At 39.7% G+C, this 23120-nt stretch overlaps 1 non-coding gene across 1 annotated transcript; it reads left to right on the top strand.

Moving 5' to 3' along the window:
- Window positions 1-22737: 22737 nt before the first annotated feature.
- Window positions 22738-22845, top strand: LOC112753760 (small nucleolar RNA R71). The gene has a single exon (XR_003178129.1). It is a non-coding gene; the product is annotated as a small nucleolar RNA R71 (small nucleolar RNA).
- Window positions 22846-23120: the final 275 nt, after the last annotated feature.

Here is a 23120-nt window from a genome sequence, read left to right on the forward strand (position 1 = left end):
GAGAACCCTGGGCCCATGGGTTCCCAGTACGGTAAAAGTGCCAAATAGATACAATGCACTGCAATAAAAACTCACTAAGCATCCTAAACTTCTTCACCAAATATTTATCCTAGGTTCTCGCTAATCCATGAATAGGCAACTGTCATAAGGGAGTGCTAAATCTAATTCATGTTTCACATATTTCCCAACTCGCTGACTCTTCCACGAATCAGACTCAGAATTATAAGCAAAACCATCACGAGTTGTTCTGCCTCAGCAATTCAATATCAATACATCATACCCTCGCCTGGAGCTAGTGAAACTACATCACTGCGTCTACCCAGGGAGCACCGATTATCTCATTCAATAATCATCATCATCATGCAATCGCATCATCAGTTCATCCCATCAAGAACAGCCCTCACACCCACCGACACCAGCATGAGGGCATCTCAGTTGTACAAACACAAGCAATTCAGGCAAGTAATACACAAATATGGTACAAGTAGAACAAGTAGCATATAGTCAGGTAACATGGCATATATGATGTAGAAATCCAAAACAAATGGCAAACCCAAACAATTCAAACATATGTAAATGATGAATGCCTGCCCTATGGCTGATGATATTATCTGTCGGTTATCAAGTCAACCCGACATGTCCGGTAGCTAACCCGGGCACAGTCTCTCTGTTGCGTATTAATATCATTAGAGGGAATATGTGCCCTGTCACCATTAGAGGGTATCTGCGCCCTGTCGCCATTAGAGGGTATCTGCGCCCTATCGCCATTAGAGGGTATCTGCGCCCTGTCGCCATTAGAGGGTATCGGTGCCCTGTCACCCTTACAACCAGAGAGAAAACACAAGCATGCTTACATTTGACATTTTTCATCATTATTCATTCAATCTCAATTCATATTATAAATCCTCATTGTTATCAAATCTCAAACATTAACCTGGAGCAAGTGGGACGAACCACAACCCTTACTACTACCCAGGTATCACAAATACATTCATTCAAAACTCCATAATTAAACTCATTTATCATAAACATCCTTTTCCGTCTCATAACCGGAGCAAGTGGACAACGCCACTGCCTACTACCCGGGGTCACACATCACATTTCAACATTTTCCATTATTATCCATTTAACACATTCATTCATTAATCGTATATGCATTTATACTCAGCCATAAACATTAATGGCTTTGCCGTAACCCGACAATAACTCAGCCATCCGGCCCATGGTTCAATCAAGAACCGGCCATTTATCAATAATTATAGCCTTTCGGCTCATGGCTTACACGGTACTTCCACCGTCATCCTCCATATCTCATATAATCATATCTGATCATCATTGATCATAACCTTTTTCCCTTGCTTCACTCGCAAGTTACCACATCCCCTAGCTCCTTCCTCATTGCTAGGCATACCATAATGATTTAATACATAAGGGGTGAGATCGGAGGCTTAAAAGTATGAGGTTTGACTTTAAAACTCAAAAATCAACTTTGGCATGAAAACAGAGCCACGCGCACGCGTACTCCACGCGCACGCGTGGATGGCCAAAAACTCATCGACGCACAAGCGTTATACGCGCGAACGCGCGGGTTGAAAAATATCCAAACGGCGCGCAAGCGTCAGCCACGTGTACGCGTGGGTGCTCTTGCGCCCAGGCACAAAACTGGCACAACTCTGGCACAACTCTCTGGAAAATGGCTGGGCATTTGGTACAGCGCATCGACGCGCCCGCGCACACCACGTGCACGCGTGGATGGTGCTTTCTGGAAGAACGGCGCGCACGCGCCAGGTGCACCTACGCGCGTAGGGTCGTTCTGCTAAAAATTTTCCAAGTTAAAAGCTGCAGAATTTACAGATTCAACCCCCAATCTTCCGACGGACATAACTCTCTCATTTTAAATCGTTTTTCACCCGTTCTTCGAACGGCATGGACATCTCGGATCCAATTTCATTTCTCAAAAGATTTGGCAGAAAACAGAGATTCGTAGTCCAGGTTATGTCCCGTCAAAGTATGCCCAAAAATCATGTTTTCATACAAAACCACAAAGTGCCATTTTCAAAACAAGCCATTTTCAACTCTTTTCAAAATCAATCAAAACATGCCAATTTCAGCCTTTTCTTTGAAATCAATCAAAATATACCAAAATCAACATCAAACCTCCTCAACTCGCACGTTGACACTTTCTCAAACTCAAACACATTTACATATCATATACTCTTTCTCATGCCAAATTTCAACAATACTATTTCCAATCAACCATCATTATACATAATCAATATTGTACTCACTATCACGCGGCTTCACCCACAAATCAACATTAATCATTCCTCAAGCATATATCACGACATACATATCTCTAGTGCATCATCATACCATCAAGGCATCAATAATCATAATCACATATATGACCATATAATATATCTCAACCAAAACCAAATATACCTCATCTATATAATTGCACCCAAATTTACCAAATCCCACACCTCAACTCCTCAAACCTTATTATTCAGTAACCAACCCAATCATTCATATATTCATTATCTGAAATTCATCCAATCACTTGTGTCATCATACAATGCACACATCAACTTACCTTTCTTGCCTTTTTCCGGCCTCCGGCCCAAAATTCACGGCCTCCGGCCCAATTTCATAATTTAAATGCATAAACCACAAATCAATACTCATTACCCAGTACATCAAATTCTCAATACACCAAGTATACAAGGCCACACAATTCTCAACCCAAATCATTAATTCACATTACATACCAACTATGCATATTAGCACCAACCATTTACACAATCCAAACTTAATCCTAGGGGCATCTAGCCTAGGAATTCTCATCACAACACACGGTACTTAAATGAAACTTAAACCGTACCTCTTGTAGCCAAACCAATTGAGCCTCTTCTATGGAAGTCTTCACCAACCTTAGCTCCAAGCCTCACCAAAGCTCCTCAAGCAATACCAATCTCCCAATTGTGCACCAACATCACCAAATACACTAACATAACCAATATCACATACATACATCAACCTAGGGCTCATAAAAATGACAAATCACAAGGGTTTGAGCACTTCTTACCTCAGCCCATATGAAGTAGGGATAGAACCCACTTAGAATTCATGTTGGAGTATTCCTAAACACCCAAAATCACAAGATTTCAACACTAATTACCCAAAAACGTGTAACAGTGGGGAATTTCGAAAACTGGGCAGAGATGAATGGAATACTCACCACAAAACTTAGATAGAATTGTAGAGGATGAGAAGAGCGACGCGTGGCTGCAAACGGCTCGTCAATCGGAGCTCCGTAGCTCATGTTATGGTGGTTTGAAGATCAAAGAGAGTTAGGTTTTCTCTCTTCTCTAAAAATGAGCTGAAATACTCATAACTAATGTTTATATATGTTGGGTCTTGGGCCCACTTAGGCCCGGTTCACTTATTTTTGTCCGTTGGCCCAATTTTGGACCAAAACCTTTAAGATTAGTGCTCTAAATCGCACTTCAAATATTTCTACCTTTCCTAATTATAATTCCTCATTTCTTAATCTTATTTACTCATAATCAATTTTCTCAGCTGTAGTACCAGACAGATCTCAGCCGGTACTGCCGGTCAAAATTCCACTGTGCACTTTTGCGCAGAAAACTATATTTTCCGACTCGGAAAAATTCACTGAATCCAAATATCATATTTAAATCATCAAATTCCAATTGCCAAATCTTCCAACCATATTCGCTCCCATTTAACTTATTATTTAATTAATTTCGGTTAGACCAGGTATTACATTCTACCCCCTAACAGAAATTTTTGCCCTCGAAAATTCCATCCATCACTGCGAGTACGCGAGCATAGTCTGCCTCTATATCCAACGCATAACAGCCCCAAGGTCCTTTTGTTCTGCGCGCTTCCGTTGCCGCGCTCTGACTTCTCTATATTCGAGGTCCTCGGTCATTTGTCCAATGCCGACCAATAGTCTCGTTCCTTACTTTTATCGTCTCATCAACTCACCATATTAAATCTCAAATCATGTCATCAATAATATTACCATCGTCGTTAATCACAGCCATCGTCCCACATCACTGTAATCAATCAAAGATCATCACCACACCTTAATGATACTCCATCACTATCCTCACTCTCTGCCAAGCCAATTACCACTAATCACAGCTCAACTCCAAGCATAGCCTCTAAACTTACTCTCTTATTCTCAAACCCTCGAATTTCCACATGACTTGCTGTTATAAAGTCTCTGACTCATCAATCAGAAACCCCTTTCATTTCTAGAAAGCAAATGAGTTGGAATTAACAATTTAACAAAATCATAAGAATCCACTTTCCTTTAACAATCTATAAAAGCATTCGAGACACATCTCTTTTGTTAAAGTTACTCATATCCAAAATCATCTTCAAAACCATAACCAATGCTCTTTCAAATTGTTGGGGAATAATTTTCAACAGTACCTCCCCAAAAATTGGGGTTTACTACCCGTCACGGGTTCCCTCAAACCAATCTCAGTACCGCATCAGCATTCCAATTTAGTGGTTTTCACATTCGTCCTTCAAAACCAATCATTATAAATCTCAATCTAATTCCAAGGTCACTATGACCAAACATCATGGTACTCATCTCTCAAACACGACAACTTGCACTCTCTCATCATCTAAATCCAATTATGCATCAATGATAATTTCCTCATCCGCTTTAGAACCATCAAAGCTCGCAGCCGCAATCAATTCCAACTATTGGGGATCATTACTTGCAGTAACCCACTTAACCCTTCTAGTATTTAAACATAAGATACTATAGTAAACTTTTACAGCTCTTATTCGTAGCTATCCTGTGTTACTGCTTCCACAAGTTTTCGCTGCTTTATTCTGATCTCTCGTCTAGTACGAGTTCTATCACTTACTTCCTCACAACCACAACTTAGCATGACTGGCATTTCAAACCAACGTTTCCAAATCCATCATTTAGGACCATTCTTTATCTATTTAAATCAAAGGAACTAAAAGTCACGGGTTCAATCTGTTTCACCAAAAATCCAAAAATCAACCAACTACATAACAAACACAACACATCATTCTCAATAGAAAATCATTTACATCTCAGGCATTTATCCATTTGTAGTAAGGCAAATCCTTACTCGGACCATCCGATTTGCTTCTCAGTCTAATATTAAGCTTGACATTCCCAATTTTACTGTACAGGCGGTATTATAAAATCACGCACTGTCCTTTAAGCCTGATTATTGCAATTACCTCAATCTTACTGTCGCAATCGGCCCGCATCCTGACTCTCTCCTTGTTGGCAATTTCTTGATACATGCCCTGGTAACCCGCACTTGTAACATATACCTAACCCCAATCGGCACGGCCTATTTGGGTGATGACTCCCACATCTTTGACAGCTCGAAGCATCAGAAGCAGCCGCTGCCCGCTTTTCCTTACCATTCCTTTGGGACTCCTCACTCGTCGCAAAGTTAGTCTGTCCTTGGGGAAAGTGTTGTACGTATCCTCTCTCCTTAAACTCTCGACCCCTTGGTGCGAATCCTTGGTTGTGCTTTCTATGACTTCCTTTCTCTGCAACCCTCCTTTTCACACACTCTTCAGCAATTCTGCTCTTATTCACGAACTCTGAAAAAGTTCGGATCTCCATTGGTCCCACTGAACTTAAGATGTCGCTCCGGAGCCATCCTTCATACTTAATGCATTTTCATTCCTCGAAGTCTCCCGGAGCTCCTTGACACATGCGGAAAAATCTGAATAGCTCCTCAAATTTGTCTGTATACTCAGATACGGACATAGCACCTTGCTTTAGCTGCAGTAACTCCAACTCCTTGGCTGTCCTGGCGAAATTCGGAAAGTACTTCTTATAGAATTCCACCTGGAAGGCATCCCAAGTGATAAGATCATTCCCCTGTTATAGGAGGCGTCGAACCCCTTGCCACCAATGCGATGCTTCTCCCGTGAGTAGATGGGTAGCAAATTCAACACACTGCTCTTCAGGTACCAACTGCGCTTGCAGTGCTCGCTCCATGGCCTGAAACCAAGTATCAACTTCAGTCGGATTGGTGGTTCCCTTGAACTTAGGTGGATTAACCTTTAAGAAAGTCGCCAGTGTCATCAGGCCCTGAGCTTCCCTTCCGCCATTGCCATTATTGTTTATCTGTTGCCCAAGAGCCTCCGTAGTGGCCTGCATAGCAGCAGTCATATTCTCCAACGCAGCCATAAGGTTTACCGGGTTATTCGGGTTAATTTCCGATTCCTGCGTATTAGTACGGTCTCTTTCACGTCTACGATCGGGTCCACGAGGCGCCATCTGGTTCCTATACACACTAAACAATCGATATTAAGTTGATCAGTCTCAATATCGAAAGTATAATGCTTCAAGTACCAAAGGTACACTCATGGACTTCATGCTAGATGTATCAGTTAGATACCCTAACTAGCACAGGCACAGACTCAGAGTATGCATTGAAGCATAAGCAGTTCCATCCCTCAGGCTCACGAGGACGAACTGCTCTGATACCATAATGTAACACCCTAATACTCAAATCCTTATGCTCGAGTCGTAAGTCAATGATATTACGGTGGTACGACTCTCACGTGGATTTTTAATATATAAATATAGGTAATTTCGAAAAGAGTATTAATCGAGAAGCCTGAAAAGAGTAGAAATAAAATCGCGAAGGCGTATCACTCACGTTTCGACAACGAAAAGTTAAACTGCTAAGCCAAACGCGATATACGGACAAGGCATAAAGGAGATTAAGAGATAGATATATATAACATAAGTAAATAGCCACTAGTCGCGACCCGCGAAGTTTAGGCCGGCTAGGGTACAGTATGAAAGTAGATAATAACAACATATCCTAATCTCTCCCAAAGGAAACATAAGAGCCTCTATAGGCAAGTTCCGAAAGAGTTCAATACATAATATAATCTTTTCAAAACAAAGGTGGAGAGATTCTAATCAAAACACAAAGTAGAGGAAATAAAGATCTTTGCCGTCTCTCAGACGACCCACAACTCACTTCTGAGCACCTGGACCTGTATCTAAAAAACAAGAGATATATACGGAATGAGAACCCCGGGCCCATGGGTTCCCAGTACGGTAAAAGTGCCAAATAGATACAATGCACTGCAATAAAAACTCACTAAGCATCCTAAACTTCTTCACCAAATATTCATCCTAGGTTCTCGCTAATCCATGAATAGGCAACTGTCATAAGGGAGTGCTAAATCTAATTCATGTTTCACATATTTCCCAACTCGCTGACTCTTCCACGAATCAGACTCAGAATTATAAGCAAAACCATCACCAGTTGTTCTGCCTCAGCAATTCTATATCAGTTCATCATACCCTCGCCTGGAGCTAGTGAAACTACATCACTGCGTCTACTCAGGGAGCTCCGATTATCTCATTCAATAATCAGCATCATCATGCAATCGCATCATCAGTTCATCCCATCAAGAACATCCCTCACACCCACCGACACCAGCATGAGGGCATCTCAGTTGTACAAACACAAGCAATTCAGGCAAGTAATACACAAATATGGTACAAGTAGAACAAGTAGCATATAGTCAGGTAACATGGCATATATGATGTAGAAATCCAAAACAAATGGCAAACCCAAACAATTCAAACATATGCAAATGATGAATGCCTGCCCTATGGCTGATGATATCATCTGTCGGATATCAAGCCAACCCGACATGTCCGGTAGCTAACCCGGGCACAGTCTCTCTGTTGCGTATTAATATCATTAGAGGGAATATGTGCCCTGTCACCATTAGAGGGTATCTGCGCCCTGTCGCCATTAGAGGGTATCTGCGCCCTGTCGCCATTAGAGGGTATCTGCGCCCTCTCGCCATTAGAGGGTATCTGCGCCCTCTCGCCATTAGAGGGTATAGGTGCCCTGTCACCCTTACAACCAGAGAGAAAACACAAGCATGCTTACATTTGACATTTTTCATCATTATTCATTCAATCTCAATTCATATTATAAATCCTCATTGTTATCAAATCTCAAACATTAACCTGGAGCAAGTGGGACGAACCACAACCCTTACTACTACCCAGGTATCACAAATACATTCATTCAAAACTCCATAATTAAACTCATTTATCATAAACATCCTTTTCCGTCTCATAACCGGAGCAAGTGGACAACGCCACTGCCTACTACCCGGGGTCACACATCACATTTCAACATTTTCCATTATTATCCATTTAACACATTCATTCATTAATCGTATATGCATTTATACTCAGCCATAAACATTAATGGCTTTGCCGTAACCCGACAATAACTCAGCCATCCGGCCCATGGTTCAATCAAGAACCGGCCATTTATCAATAATTATAGCCTTTCGGCTCATGGCTTACACGGTACTTCCACTGTCATCCTCCATATCTCATATAATCATATCTGATCATCATTGATCATAACCTTTTTCCCTTGCTTCACTCGCAAGTTACCACATCCCCTAGCTCCTTCCTCATTGCTAGGCATACCATAATGATTTAATACATAAGGGGTGAGATCGGTGGCTTAAAAGTATGAGGTTTGGCTTTAAAACTCAAAAATCAACTTTGGCATGAAAACAGAGCCACGCGCACGCGTACTCCACGCGCACGCGTGGATGGCCAAAAACTCATTGACGCGCAAGCGTTATACGCGCGAACGCGCGGGTTGAAAAATATCCAAACGGCGCGCAAGCGTCAGCCACGTGTACGCGTGGGTGCTCTTGCGCCCAGGCACAAAACTGGCACAACTCTGGCACAACTCTCTGGAAAATGGCTGGGCATTTGGTACAGCGCATCGACGCGCCCGCGCACACCACGCGCACGCGTGGATGGTGCTTTCTGGAAGAACGGCGCGCACGCGCCAGGTGCGCCTACGCGCCTAGGGTCGTTCTGCTAAAAATTTTCCAAGTTAAAAGCTGCAGAATTTACAGATTCAACCCCCAATCTTCCGACGGACATAACTCTCTCATTTTAAATCGTTTTTCACCCGTTCTTTGAACGGCATGGACATCTCGGATCCAATTTCATTTCTAAAAAGATTTGGCAGAAAACAGAGATTCGTAGTCCAGGTTATGTCCCGTCAAAGTATGCCCAAAAATCATGTTTTCATACAAAACCACAAAGTGCCATTTTCAAAACAAGCCATTTTCAACTCTTTTCAAAATCAATCAAAACATGCCAATTTCAGCCTTTTCTTTGAAATCAATCAAAATATACCAAAATCAACATCAAACCTCCTCAACTCGCACGTTGACACTTTCTCAAACTCAAACACATTTACATATCATATACTCTTTCTCATGCCAAATTTCAACAACACTATTTCCAATCAACCATCATTATACATAATCAATATTGTACTCACTATCACGCGGCTTCACCCACAAATCAACATTAATCATTCCTCAAGCATATATCACGACATACATATCTCTAGTGCATCATCATACCATCAAGGCATCAATAATCATAATCACATATATGACCATATAATATATCTCAACCAAAACCAAATATACCTCATCTATATAATTGCACCCAAATTTACCAAATCCCACACCTCAACTCCTCAAACCTTATTATTCAATAACCAACCCAATCATTCATATATTCCTTATCTGAAATTCATCCAATCACTTGTGTCATCATACAATGCACACATCAACTTACCTTTCTTGCCTTTTTCCGGCCTCCGGCCCAAAATTCACGGCCTCCGGCCCAATTTCATAATTTAAATGCATAAACCACAAATCAATACTCATTACCCAGTACATCAAATTCTCAATACACCAAGTATACAAGGCCACACAATTCTCAACCCAAATCATTAATTCACATTACATACCAACTATGCATATTAGCACCAACCATTTACACAATCCAAACTTAATCCTAGGGGCATCTAGCCTAGGAATTCTCATCACAACACACGGTACTTAAATGAAACTTAAACCGTACCTCTTGTAGCCAAACCAATTGAGCCTCTTCTATGGAAGTCTTCACCAACCTTAGCTCCAAGCCTCACCAAAGCTCCTCAAGCAATACCAATCTCCCAATTGTGCACCAACATCACCAAATACACTAACATAACCAATATCACATACATACATCAACCTAGGGCTCATAAAAATGACAAATCACAAGGGTTTGAGCACTTCTTACCTCAGCCCATATGAAGTAGGGATAGAACCCACTTAGAATTCATGTTGGAGTATTCCTAAACACCCAAAATCACAAGATTTCAACACTAATTACCCAAAAACGTGTAACAGTGGGGAATTTCGAAAACTGGGCAGAGATAAATGGAATACTCACCACAAAACTTAGATAGAATTGTAGAGGATAAGAAGAGCGACGCGTGGCTGCAAACGGCTCGTCAATTGGAGCTCCGTAGCTCAAGTTATGGTGGTTTGAAGATCAAAGAGAGTTAGGTTTTCTCTCTTCTCTTCTCTCTTCTCAAATCAGCGCCCAACACCGCTTCTTTAGGGAAAAATGAGCTGAAATACTCATAACTAATGTTTATATATATTGGGTCTTGGGCCCACTTAGGCCCGGTTCACTTATTTTTGTCCGTTGTCCCAATTTTGGACCAAAACCTTTAAGATTAGCGCTCTAAATCGCACTTCAAATATTTCTACCTTCCCTAATTATAATTCCTCATTTCTTAATCTTATTTACTCATAATCAATTTTCTCAGCTGTAGTACCAGACAGATCTCAGCCGGTACTGCCGGTCAAAATTCCACTGCGCGCTTTTGCGCAGAAAACTATATTTTCCGACTCGGAAAAATTCACTGAATCCAAATATCATATTTAAATCATCAAATTCCAATTGCCAAATCTTCCAACCATATTCGCTCCCATTTAACTTATTATTTAATTAATTTCGGTTAGACCGGGTATTACACGGTGCTTCTCTACTTCGATCACCCTCTCCTCTATGACGGCTAGGGTTTGGTGGTGTGGCGGTCAGACAGCGTCGACGGTGGCTATGTTCATCACCGGCATCGCCTCTTCCTTCCCTTCCCCTCTCCTCTCCTTCTCATCCTCTGGCTCCCTTTGGTTCGGACTCTCCCTCTCCGTCACTCCCACTCTAATTTTTGCCTTCCCCTTTTATTTTGCTATCAACATATATATAATATACGTTCTTTTGAAGATAAATTGTGAGAGTGGATAAACGTGGGGTTATAAGGAGGAGATGAGTATACCGGTGCGTGTGTGCATTTAATTGGTTAGGGAGTACACGTATTAGATACTAACAGTACGTATAAAATAAGAAACATAAGACTAGGAAAAATATATACGAATAATTTAACAATTTTACAAAATATTTATGATAGGATAACAATTTAGAATTTAAATATAATGCTATAAAGATTACTTTTAAAACGCATAAGATTTTATCTATCAATCTATTAACGAGTTCAAATAATTATTTTTAATTTAAATCATAAAGTAAATATACTAATTACATTTTTATAAAATGTAGTTTAAACTCAAAACTAATTATTCAAATTAAATAATATAAATTTTTATTACTTTTCTATCACCGAAACTTTAATTTCAATTTACAAAAAATCTAATTATAATAAAATTACTTAAACTTAAAGTATTTATAAAAATCTATTTAATCATTCCTAATAAATTAATCTCTAGGAGCTCAAACTAATAAAATAAACAATAATTTATCCATAATAGAAATTACCTAAATTAAATTATATAATACTTCCATTACTAAATTTTATTTCCAAAGCATATGAAATAACCAATTATAAAAATTACATAAGAATATTAATCAACTTAAACTCCAATTATTAATAAAACTAATTTAATTACTCTTAATTAATTAATTTATAAAATAAGATATCAAATTAATAAAATAAATCGTAACCTTTTTCAGGATAAAAGTTACTTAAATTAAATTGTAAAATTTCTTTTTTTTTTCAATTACTAACATTAAACAAAATATTTAATTATAATAAATTACTTAAGAATCTTATTTGATTTAAAACGAAATTATCTCCGAATCTATTTAATTATTTCTAATAAAATAATTTCTAAAATTATAAAGTTTAAACTTAATAAGATAAAATCTCAATTTATTTATATTTAGATTTTCCAAAAATGCGGGATGTTACAACATTTACTGCCCAATTGGCTAGAGCGTTGGTCTATTCTTGGTAATTGGGTATCTTCTTTTTAAATTATTTTTTTCAAAAATAATTTTTCTATTAAATCTTGTGCCAAACTTTAAGTTTGGTGTTTTCTTGTTGATTTTTCTTTGGTTTTCGAAAATTTTATTTTGGTTTTCTAAAAATTTTAAGTTTGGTGTTCTACCTTCATGTTCTTGTTGTTCTTGTGATTCTTCGAAGTGTTCTTGAGTCTTCCTTGTGTTTTGATCTTAAAATTTTTAAGTTTGGTGTTTCTTGGTGTTTTCCCTCCAAAATTTTCGAAAACAAAGAGCATTAGATCCAAAAATTTTAAGTTGTGTGTCTTTTATGTGTTTTTCTCTTTCATCATAAAATTCAAAAATCAAAAAAATATCTTTTCTTCATTCCACTCATAATTTTCGAAAAATCAGCATTAAATTAGTCATCAAATTTTAAAAAAAATCATATCTTTTTCAAATCATATCTTTTCCAATCAAATCCTTTCAATCATATCTTTTTCAAAACTTCCTAACAATTTTTTTTCTTTCTCTCTCTTCATTTTTCGAGAATCTTCACCCATTTTTATTTATTTTATTTTAATTTATTTTATTTTCGAAATAAATAAATAAATAAATAAAAATATTTTTTCTCTATTTTACATCATCTCCCTTTCTCCATCATGGATCTAAGTGGAAATGAACAGTCCAAAAGGACTCTGGGGTCATATGCTAACCCTACTACTGCTTCATATGGGAGTAGTATCAGTATACCCTCCATTGGAGTCAGTAGCTTTGAGCTGAATCCTCAGCTCATTATCATGGTGCAGCAAAGTTGCCTGTATTCCGGTCTTCCACAGGAAGAACCTACAGAGTTTCTGGCACAGTTTTTACAAATTGCTGACACAGTCCATGATAAGGAAGTAGATCAGGATGTCTACAGACTATTACTGTTTCCATTTGCTGTAAAAGACCAAGCTAAGAGGTGGTTAAATAACCAACCTAAGGCTAGCATAAGGAAATGGAAACAGCTGTCAGAAAAATTCCTGAATCAATATTTCCCTCCAAAAAGGATGACACAGCTAAGGCTGGACATCCAAGGATTTAAACAAGGAGATAATGAATCTCTTTATGATGCATGGGAGAGATACAGAGCGATGCTAAGAAAGTGCCCCTCTGAAATATTTTTAGAGTGGGTTCAGTTAGACATCTTCTATTATGGGCTTATAGAAAGAGCTCATATTTCTCTAGATTACTCAGCTGGTGGATCTATCCACATGAGAAAGACAATTGAAGAAGCTCAAGAGCTCATTGATACAGTTGCCAAAAATCAGCATCTGTACCTAAGCAATGAACCTTCCATGAAAGAAGAGGCTAGAACAGTGACTGCTGAACTGAGTCCTGCAGAACAAGCTACTGAATTCAATCAGCAATTGGATTTTCTAACAAAACAGTTAGCAGAATTCAAGGAGAGACTACAAGAGACAAGAATGGCTAATATAAATATGGAAGTACAATTAAAGCAAACAAAGCAGCAGCTATCAAAACAAATAACAGAAGAGTGCCAAACAGTTCAATTGAGAAGTGGGAAAACATTAGATGCCCCTCCTCAAGGTAGCAGAAAGCCAAGAAATGAGCAAACTACCCAAAATCCTTCTGAGGACAGTAAGAGCCCGGAGAGGAATAATTCTAGCAATCAAACGCCAGAAATTGGGTGGAAAGCTGGCGTTGAACGCCCAAACCATGCTCAGTCCTGGCGTTCAACGCCAGAAACAAGCAAGGAATTGGCGTTGAATGCCCAAAAGAAGCACTGTTCTGGCGTTCAGACGCCAGGAACAGGTGAGGAGTTGGCGTCCAACGTCACTTCAGCTTCTAACCCTAGCATTCAAATGCCAGTGAGGGATCAGACATATACAAGTGCTGATAACAACCCTCTAAAAAGGCTTCTCCAACCACCTCTGTAGGAAATAAACCTGCAGCAACTAAGGTTGAAAAATACAAAGCCAAGATACCTTATCCTCAAAAACACCGCCAAGAGGAGCAGGATAAGCAATTTGCTCGCTTTGCAGATTATCTCAGAACTCTTGAAATAAAGATTCCGTTTGCAGAGCCACTTGAGAAAATACCTTCTTATGCAAAGTTCATGAAAGAGATCTTGAGTCATAAGAAGGATTGGAGAGAAACTGAAAGAGTTTTCCTCACTGAAGAATGCAGTGCAGTCATTCTGAAAAGCTTTCCAGAAAAGCTTAAAGATCCCGGAAGCTTTCTGATACCATGCATATTAGAGGGTAATTGCACCAAGACAGCCTTATGTGATCTTGGGGCAAGCATCAACCTAATACCTGCATCCACTATCAGAAAGCTTGGTTTAACTGAAGAAGTTAAACCAACCCGGATATGTCTCCAACTTGCTGATGGCTCCATTAAATACCCATCAGGCGTGATTGAGGACATGATTGTCAGGGTAGGGCCATTCGCCTTTCCCACTGACTTTGTAGTGCTGGAAATGGAGGAGCACAAGAGTGCTACTCTCATCCTAGAAAGACCTTTCTTAGAAACTGGACGAACTCTCATTGATGTCCAAAAGGGGGAAGTCACCCTGAGAGTCAATGAGGATGAGTTTAAGTTGAATGCTATCAATGCCATGCAGCATCCAGACACACCAAAAGACTGCATGAAAGTTGATCTTATTGACTCTTTGGTAGAGGAGATCAACATGGCTGAGAATCTCGAATCAGAGTTGGAAGATATCTTTAAAGATGTTCAGCCTAATCTTGAGGATTCAGAGGAATTGAAAGAGCCTCTGAAATTTCCTCAGGAAGAGGAAAAACCTCCTAAACCCGAGATCAAACCATTACCACCATCCCTGAAATATGCATTTCTGGGAGAAGGTGACACTTTTCCAGTGATCATACGCTCTGCTTTAAATCCACAGGAAGAGGAAGCGCTAATTCAAGTGCTAAGGACACACAAGACAGCTCTTGGGTGGTCCATAGGTGACCTTAAGGGCATAAGCCCAGCTAGATGCATGCACAAGATCTTATTAGAGGACAATGCTAAGCCAGTAGTTCAACCACAGAGGCGTCTAAATCCAGCCATGAAGGAAGTGGTGCAGAAAGAGGTCACCAAATTACTAGAGGCTGGGATTATTTATCCTATTTCTAATAGCCCCTAGGTGAGCCCTGTCCAAGTTGTCCCCAAAAAGGGAGGCATGACAGTGGATCATAATGAAAAAAATGAACTGGTTCCTACAAGAACAGTTACAGGGTGGCGCATGTGTATTGACTATAGAAGGCTTAATACAGCCACCAGAAAGGATCATTTTCCTTTATCATTCATAGACCAGATGCTAGAAAGACTAGCAGGTCATGATTATTACTGTGTTTTGGATGGCTATTCAGGCTACAACCAAATTGCAGTAGATCCCCAGGATCAAGAGAAAACAGCATTCACATGTCTATCTGGAGTGTTTGCTTACAGAAGGATGCCATTTGGGCTGTGTAATGCACCTGCAACCTTTCAGAGATGCATGCTCTCTATTTTCTCTGATATGGTGGAAAATTTTCTGGAAATCTTCATGGATGACTTCTCAGTATATGGAGACTCATTCAGCTCCTGTCTTGATCACCTGACACTGGTTTTGAAAAGATGCCAAGAGACCAACCTGGTTTTAAACTGGAAAAAATGTCACTTTATGGTGACTGAAGGGATTGTCCTTGGACATAAAATTTCAAACAAGGGAATAGAGGTGGATCAAGCTAAAATAGAAGTAATTGAAGAATTACCACCACCTGCCAATGTTAAGGCAATCAGAAGCTTTCTGGGGCATGCAAGATTCTATAGGAGGTTTATAAAGGATTTTTCAAAAATTGCAAAACCTCTAAGCAACCTGCTAGCTGCTGACATGCCATTTTTGTTTGACACAGAGTACCTGCAGGCGTTTAAAACTCTGAAAGCTAAGTTGGTCACAGCACCAGTTATTTCTGCACCAGACTGGACATTACCATTCGAATTAATGTGTGATTCCAGTGATCACGCCATTGGTGCAGTACTGGGGCAGAGGCATGACAAGCTTCTGCATGTCATTTATTATGCTAGCCGTGTTTTAAATGATGCCCAGAAAAATTACACAACCACAGAAAAGGAATTACTTGTAGTGGTCTATGCCATTGACAAGTTTAGATCATACTTGGTAGGATCAAAAGTGATTGTGTACACTGACCATGCTTCTCTTAAATATCTACTCACAAAGCAGGATTCAAAACCCAGGCTTATAAGATGGGTGTTGCTTCTGCAAGAATTTGATATAGAAATAAGAGACAGAAAAGGGACAGAGAACCAAGTGGCTGATCATCTGTTCCGGATAGAGCCAATAGAAGGGGCGTTCCCCCCTCTCTTGAGATCTCTGAAACCTTTTCGGATGAGCATTTATTCGCCATTCAGGAAACACCATGGTTTGCAGACATAGCAAACTATAAAGCTGCAAGGTTCATACCCAAGGAGTACAGCAGGCAACAAAAGAAAAAATTAATTACTGATGCAAAGTACTACTTGTGGGATAAACCCTATCTCTTTAAGAGATGTGCAGACGGAATAATCCGTAGGTGTGTGCCTAGAGAAGAAGCACAGAAGATCTTATGGCATTGCCATGGATCACAATATGGAGGCCATTTCGGAGGTGAGCGAACAGCCACCAAGGTCCTCCAATGTGGCTTCTACTGGCCTACCCTATATAGAGTTTCCCGAGAGTTTGTACATAATTGTGACAGCTTCCAAAGAGCTGGTAATCTGCCTCATGGTTACGCCATGCCTCAACAAGGAATCCTGGAGATTGAGTTGTTTGATGTATGGGGAATTGACTTCATGGGACCTTTCCCACCATCATACTCAAACACTTATATTCTAGTGGCAGTCGATTATGTATCAAAATGGGTAGAGGCCATTGCCACACCCACTAATGATACTAAGACAGTGCTGAAGTTCCTCCAGAAATATATCTTCAGCAGGTTTGGTGTCCCTAGAGTACTAATTAGTGATGGGGGCATTCACTTCTGCAATAAACAGCTCTGCCATGGTCCGGTATGGGATTAGCCACAAGGTGGCCACTCCATATCATCCACAGACAAATGGGCAAGCTAAAGTTTCTAATAGAGAACTAAAAAGGATCCTGGAACGGACTATAAGTACCCGTAGAAAGGATTAGGCACGGAGCTTGGATGATGCTCTGTGGGCTTACAGAACAGCATTCAAGACTCCTATAGGGACCTCTCGGTACCAACTAGTGTATGGTAAGGCTTGTCACTTGCCCGTGGAACTGGAGCATAAGGCATACTGGGAAACCAGATTCCTAAACTTTGATGCCAAATTAGCTGGAGAAAAAAGATTGCTCCAGCTGAATGAGCTAGAGGAATTCAGATTCACTGTTTTCGAAAATGCCAAGCTTTATAAAGAGAAATAAAAAAGGTGGCATGACAGAAAGCTGTCATCTAGAATCTTTGAACCAGGACAAAAGGTTCTACTGTTTAACTCTAGGCTCAGGCTATTCCCCGGGAAACTGAAATCCCAGTGGAGGGGACCATATATGATTACAAGTGTATTGCCATATGGTTATGTGGAGCTTCAAGACATTGATTCTGATAAGAAGTTTGTTGTTAATGGACAGAGAATCAAGCACTATCTTGAAGGCAATGTTGAACAAGAGTGCTCAAGGCTGAAGATAGATTAAAAGCTCAGCAAGGTCCAGCTAAAGACAATAAAGAAGCGCTTGCTGGGAGGCAACCCAACCATTGGCAAAACTTTTTCTGTTGTTTTGCCTTATTCTTGATTTTATTTGTTTATATAAAGTTCACTATTAATAAGGTAAAGATTCAATTGCATAGGTTAACATGGTTATAGAAGGATTCAACACTCAAAACAGAGAAAAAGAGCTCACTGGCAAGAAAACGCCAGTAAGAGGCACAACTGGGCGTTAAACGCCCAAAAGGAGCATCTACTGGGCGTTTAACGCCAGTAATAATAGCCATCTGGGCGTTAAACGCCAGAAGGAAGCAGCTTCTGGGCGTTTAACGCCAGATTGACAGCATCTTGGGCGTTCAGAAAAATGCCCAGTGACAAAGGAGTTCCTGGCGTTCAACGCCAGAAAGAAGCAACAGCTGGGTGTTGAACCCCTAGGAGAAGCAGCATTTGGGCGTTAAACGCCCAAAACATGCAGCATTTGGGCCTTTAACGCCAGGATGGTGGGGAGGAGGTAGATTCGTTTTTATTTCACATTTTTTTATTTTAATTTTAATTTTCATGTTTCAATTCATGATTTCTTGCATAAACATGTTACAAACCCTAATTTCTAAAAACCCTATTTTAAAAATATCAAATGTATCTTAATTCATAAACACAAATTCTTTTTCAGTCCAATCCAACTCTTTTTCAAATTTTCCAAAACAAATCTATCTCTTTTCCTTCTAAAATCTTTTCAACTCATCAATATCTTTTTCAAATCTCCACATTATCTTGTTCAAAATCCAAATTTATCTTTTTCAAATATCTTTCATATCTTTTCAATTTTAAATCACATCTTTTCATATCATACTTATTTTTTATAAATCATATCTTCTATCTTATCTTTTTAAAATTTTCGAAAACCCACCCCCTCCCTTTTAAATCCACATTCGGCCTCCCTCCTCTCATCCACCATTCGACACTAGCTCTCCTTCTATCCCTCTCCTTTCTTTTCTTTTGCTTGAGGACAAGCAAACCTCTATGTTTGGTGTGTTTATCCGTGATCACTAAATTATACCTACTAAGATCATGGCTCCTAAAGGAAAACAACCCACTCCAAGAGGCAAGAAAGAGAGTATTCCAAAACCACTTTGGAATCAAGGGAAGTTATTAACCAAAGAACATTCAGACCATTACTACAAAATAATGGGTCTAAGATCAGTGATCCCGGAAGTCAAGTTCGATCTAAAAGAAGATGAATATCTGGAGATCCAAGAGCAGATTTGTAACAGGAACTGGGAAGTCCTAGCTAATCCTGAAACAAAAGTGGGAAGGAATATGGTTCAGGAGTTCTACGTTAATCTGTGGCAAACAGACAGGCAAAGAATATCTGGAACTGCCCTCTATGACTATCGGACTATGGCCAAAGAAAAGATTATTCACATCCACCCTGACAAAATTAGGGAGATCTTTAAGGTACCTCAGCTGAACGATGACCCAGACTCCTTCAATAGGAGAATGATGAGAACAAACAAGGGCCTGGATAAGATTCTAGAGGATATATGCATCCCTGGAGCCAGGTGGACCACCAGCAGCAAGGGTGTCCCAAATTAACTCAAGAGAGAAGATCTCAAACCAGTCGCCAGAGGATGGCTGGACTTCATTGGGCGTTCTATATTGCCCACTAGCAACCGTTCTGAAGTCACCGTTAAAAGAGCAGTGATGATCCATTGCATTATGTTGGGAAAAGAAGTGGAAGTTCATCAACTGATTCCATCTGAATTTTACATACTTGCAAACAAGAACTCCAAAGATGCCAGGTTGGCTTATCCAAGCCTAATCTCTATGCTCTGCAAAGATGCTGGAGTAAGAATGGGAATAACGGAGTACATCTCAGTGGAGCAACCAATCACTAAAACCACAATGGAAAAACAACAAGTGCAGGATGACCCCATCAAGAGGAGGGCGCAAGAATTTCTCTCGGAAGTCCCTCAATTTGAATATTGGGAACAGCTTGAAGCATCTGTTACCAAGTTGCAAGAATCTATGGACCAAATAACGGAAGAACAGCAAAATCAAAACAGTATGCTCTGCAAACTGCTCAGGGAACAAGAAGAGCAAGGGCGTGACTTAAAGGAACTAAAGCGTCAGAAGTTATCTCTTGAAGGACCAAGCACTCCACAGACTAGAGGAACATCCACATCCCAAACTCAAGGTTGTTGAGCTCTAATCTTAGTCTTAACTCTGTGATAATTGTTCTTATTTGAGTTTTACCTTAGAAGTTATAGTAGTAATTAGTAGTTATTTTATCTCCAATTAAGCTATAATTTATTTTTCTCATCATCATTAAACATGAATAAAATGGAAGATTTTCTTTAGAATAAGGAGGCAATATTTTTCGAGTTTTTAATAAAAGAAATTCTAATTAATTACATGTGGTGAAATTGCTTTCTGCCTTCTGAATGAATGCCTGAACAGAGCATATGTCTTTGGAATTTGATGTTCTTGAATGTTAAATATGTTGGCTCTTGAAAGAATGATGAACATGAGACATGTTATTGATAATCTGAAAAATCATAAAAATGATTCTTGAAGCAAGAAAAAGCAGTGAATACAAAGCTTGCAAAAAAAAAAAAGCAAGCAGAAAAAGCCAATAGCCCTTAAAACCAAAAGGCAAGGGTAATAAAAAGGATCCAAGGCTTTGAGCATCAGTGGATAGGAGGGCCTAAAGGAATCAAATCCTGGCCTAAGCGGCTAAACCAAGCTGTCCCTAACCATGTGCTTGTGGCGTGAAGGTGTCAAGTGAAAATTTGAGACTGAGCGGTTAAAGTCAAGGTCCAAAGTAAAAAGAAGAGTGTGCTTAAGAACCCTGGACACCTCTAATTGGGGACTTTAGCAAAGCTGAGTCACAATTTGAAAAGGTTCACCCAATTATGTGTCTGTGGCATTTATGTCTCTGGTGGTAATATTGGAAAACAAAGTGCTTAGGGCCACGGCCAAGACTCATAAAAGTAGATGTGTTCAAGAATCAACATACTGAAATAGGAGAATCAATAACACTATCTGAATTCTAAGTTCCTATAGATGCCAATCATTCTGAGCTTCAATGGATAAAGTGAGATGCCAAAACTGTTTGGAAGCAAAAAGCTACTAGTCCCGCTCATTTAATTAGAATCTGAGCTTTACTCAAAAACTCTGAGATATTATTGCTTCGTGACTTATTTGTATTCTATTTTATTTGTCTAGTTTCTTGGGGACAAGCAACAGTTTAAGTTTAGTGTTGTGATGAGCGGATATTTTATACGCTTTTTGGGGTTAATTTCATGTAGTTTTAAGGATGTTTTAGTTAAGTTTTTAGTATATTTTCATTAGTTTCTAGGAAAAATTCATATTTCTGGACTTTACTATGAGTTTGTGTGTTTTTCTGTAATTTCAGATATTTTCTGGCTGAAATTGAGGGAGCTGAGCAAAAATCTGATTCGGGCTGAAAAAGGACTGCTGATGCTGTTGGATTTTGACCTCTCTGCATTCGGAGTGGATTTTATGGAGCTACAGAAGTCCAATTGGTGCGCTTCTAATTGCGTTGGAAAGTAGACATCCACGGCTTTCTAGCAATATATAATAGTCCATACTTTGCTCAAGGATAGATGACATAAACTGGCGTTCAACGCCAGTTCCATGTTGCAGTCTGGCGTCCAGCGCCAGAAACAGGTTACAAGTTGGAGTTCAACGCCAGAAACAGGTTACAACCTAGCGTTGAACGCCCAAAACAGCCCAGGCACATGAGAAGCTTAAGTCTCAGCCCCAGCACACACCAAGTGGGCCCCAAAAGTGGATTTCTGCATTACCTATCATAGTTTACTCATTTTTTGTAAACCTAGGTTACTAGTTTAGTATTTAAACAACTTTTAGAGATTTATTTGGTATCTCATGACATTTTAGATCTGAACTTTGTAATCTCTGATGGCATGAGTCTCTAAACTCCATTGTTGGGGGTAAGGAGCTCTGTTGTGTTTCGATGAATTAATGTAACTATTTCTGTTTTCCATTCAAACATGCGTGTTCCTATTTAAGATATTCATTCGCGCTTAATTATAAAGAAGGTGATGATCCGTGACCCTCATCACCTTCCTCAATCCATGAACATGTGCCTGACAACCACCTCCGTTCTACATCAGATTGAATGAGTATCTCTTAGATTCCTTAATCAGAATCTCTGTGGTATAAGCTAGATTGATGGCAGCATTCATGAGAATCCAGAAAGTCTAAACCTTGTCTGTGGTATTCTGAGTAGGATTCTAGGATTGGATGGCTGTGACGAGCTTCAAACTCGCGAGTGTCGGGCGTAGTGACAGACGCAAAAGGATCAATGGATCCTATTCCAGCATGAGTGGGAACCGACAGATGATTAGCCGTGTAGTGACAGCGCATGTTGACCCTTTTCACTGAGAGGATGGATGGTAGCCATTGACAACGGTGATCCACCAACACACATCTTGCCATGGAAGGAACTTTGCACTTTTGCATGCATGAGGAAAGAGGAATACAAGAGAAAAGCTAAAATTCAGAAGACAAAGCATCTCCGAACCCCAACATATTCTCCATTACTGCATAACAAGTAACCTTTAATTCATGCTCTCTTGTTCATTTGCAAGTCAACTGATAACCACAAATTAATATCCTAACTAAGAGTTGCAAGATAACCATAGCTTGCTTCAAACCAACAATCTCCGTGGGATCGACCCTTACTCACGTAAGGTATTACTTGGACGACCCAATGCACTTACTGGTTAGTGGTACGAGTTGTGATTCACAATTCATGCACCAATGCTCCATTCAGAAAGCATGTCAGAAGGACATCTTTTGATCAATTACTTGTATCTTTCCCATGCTTCATAGAGGGATTCTCCTTCCTTCTGTCTGAAGGTTTGGACTTCCACTCTAAGCTTGCTCAATTTTTGAGGTGGAAAGAACTTTGCCAAGAAGGCATTGACTAGCTTTTCCCAAGAGTTCAGGCTTTCTTTAGGTTGTGAATCCAACCATGTCCTAGCTCTGTCTCTTACAGCAAAAGGAAAAAGCATAAGTCTGTAGACTTCAGGGTCAACCCCATTGGTCTTGACAGTGTCACAGATTTGCAAGAATTTAGCTAAGAACTGATGAGGATCTTCCAATGGAAGTCTATGAAACTTGCAATTCTGTTGCATTAGAGAAACTAATTGAGGCT

Source organism: Arachis hypogaea, chromosome 15, assembly GCF_003086295.3.
Source record: "Arachis hypogaea cultivar Tifrunner chromosome 15, arahy.Tifrunner.gnm2.J5K5, whole genome shotgun sequence".
Lineage (NCBI taxonomy): Eukaryota > Viridiplantae > Streptophyta > Magnoliopsida > Fabales > Fabaceae > Arachis > Arachis hypogaea.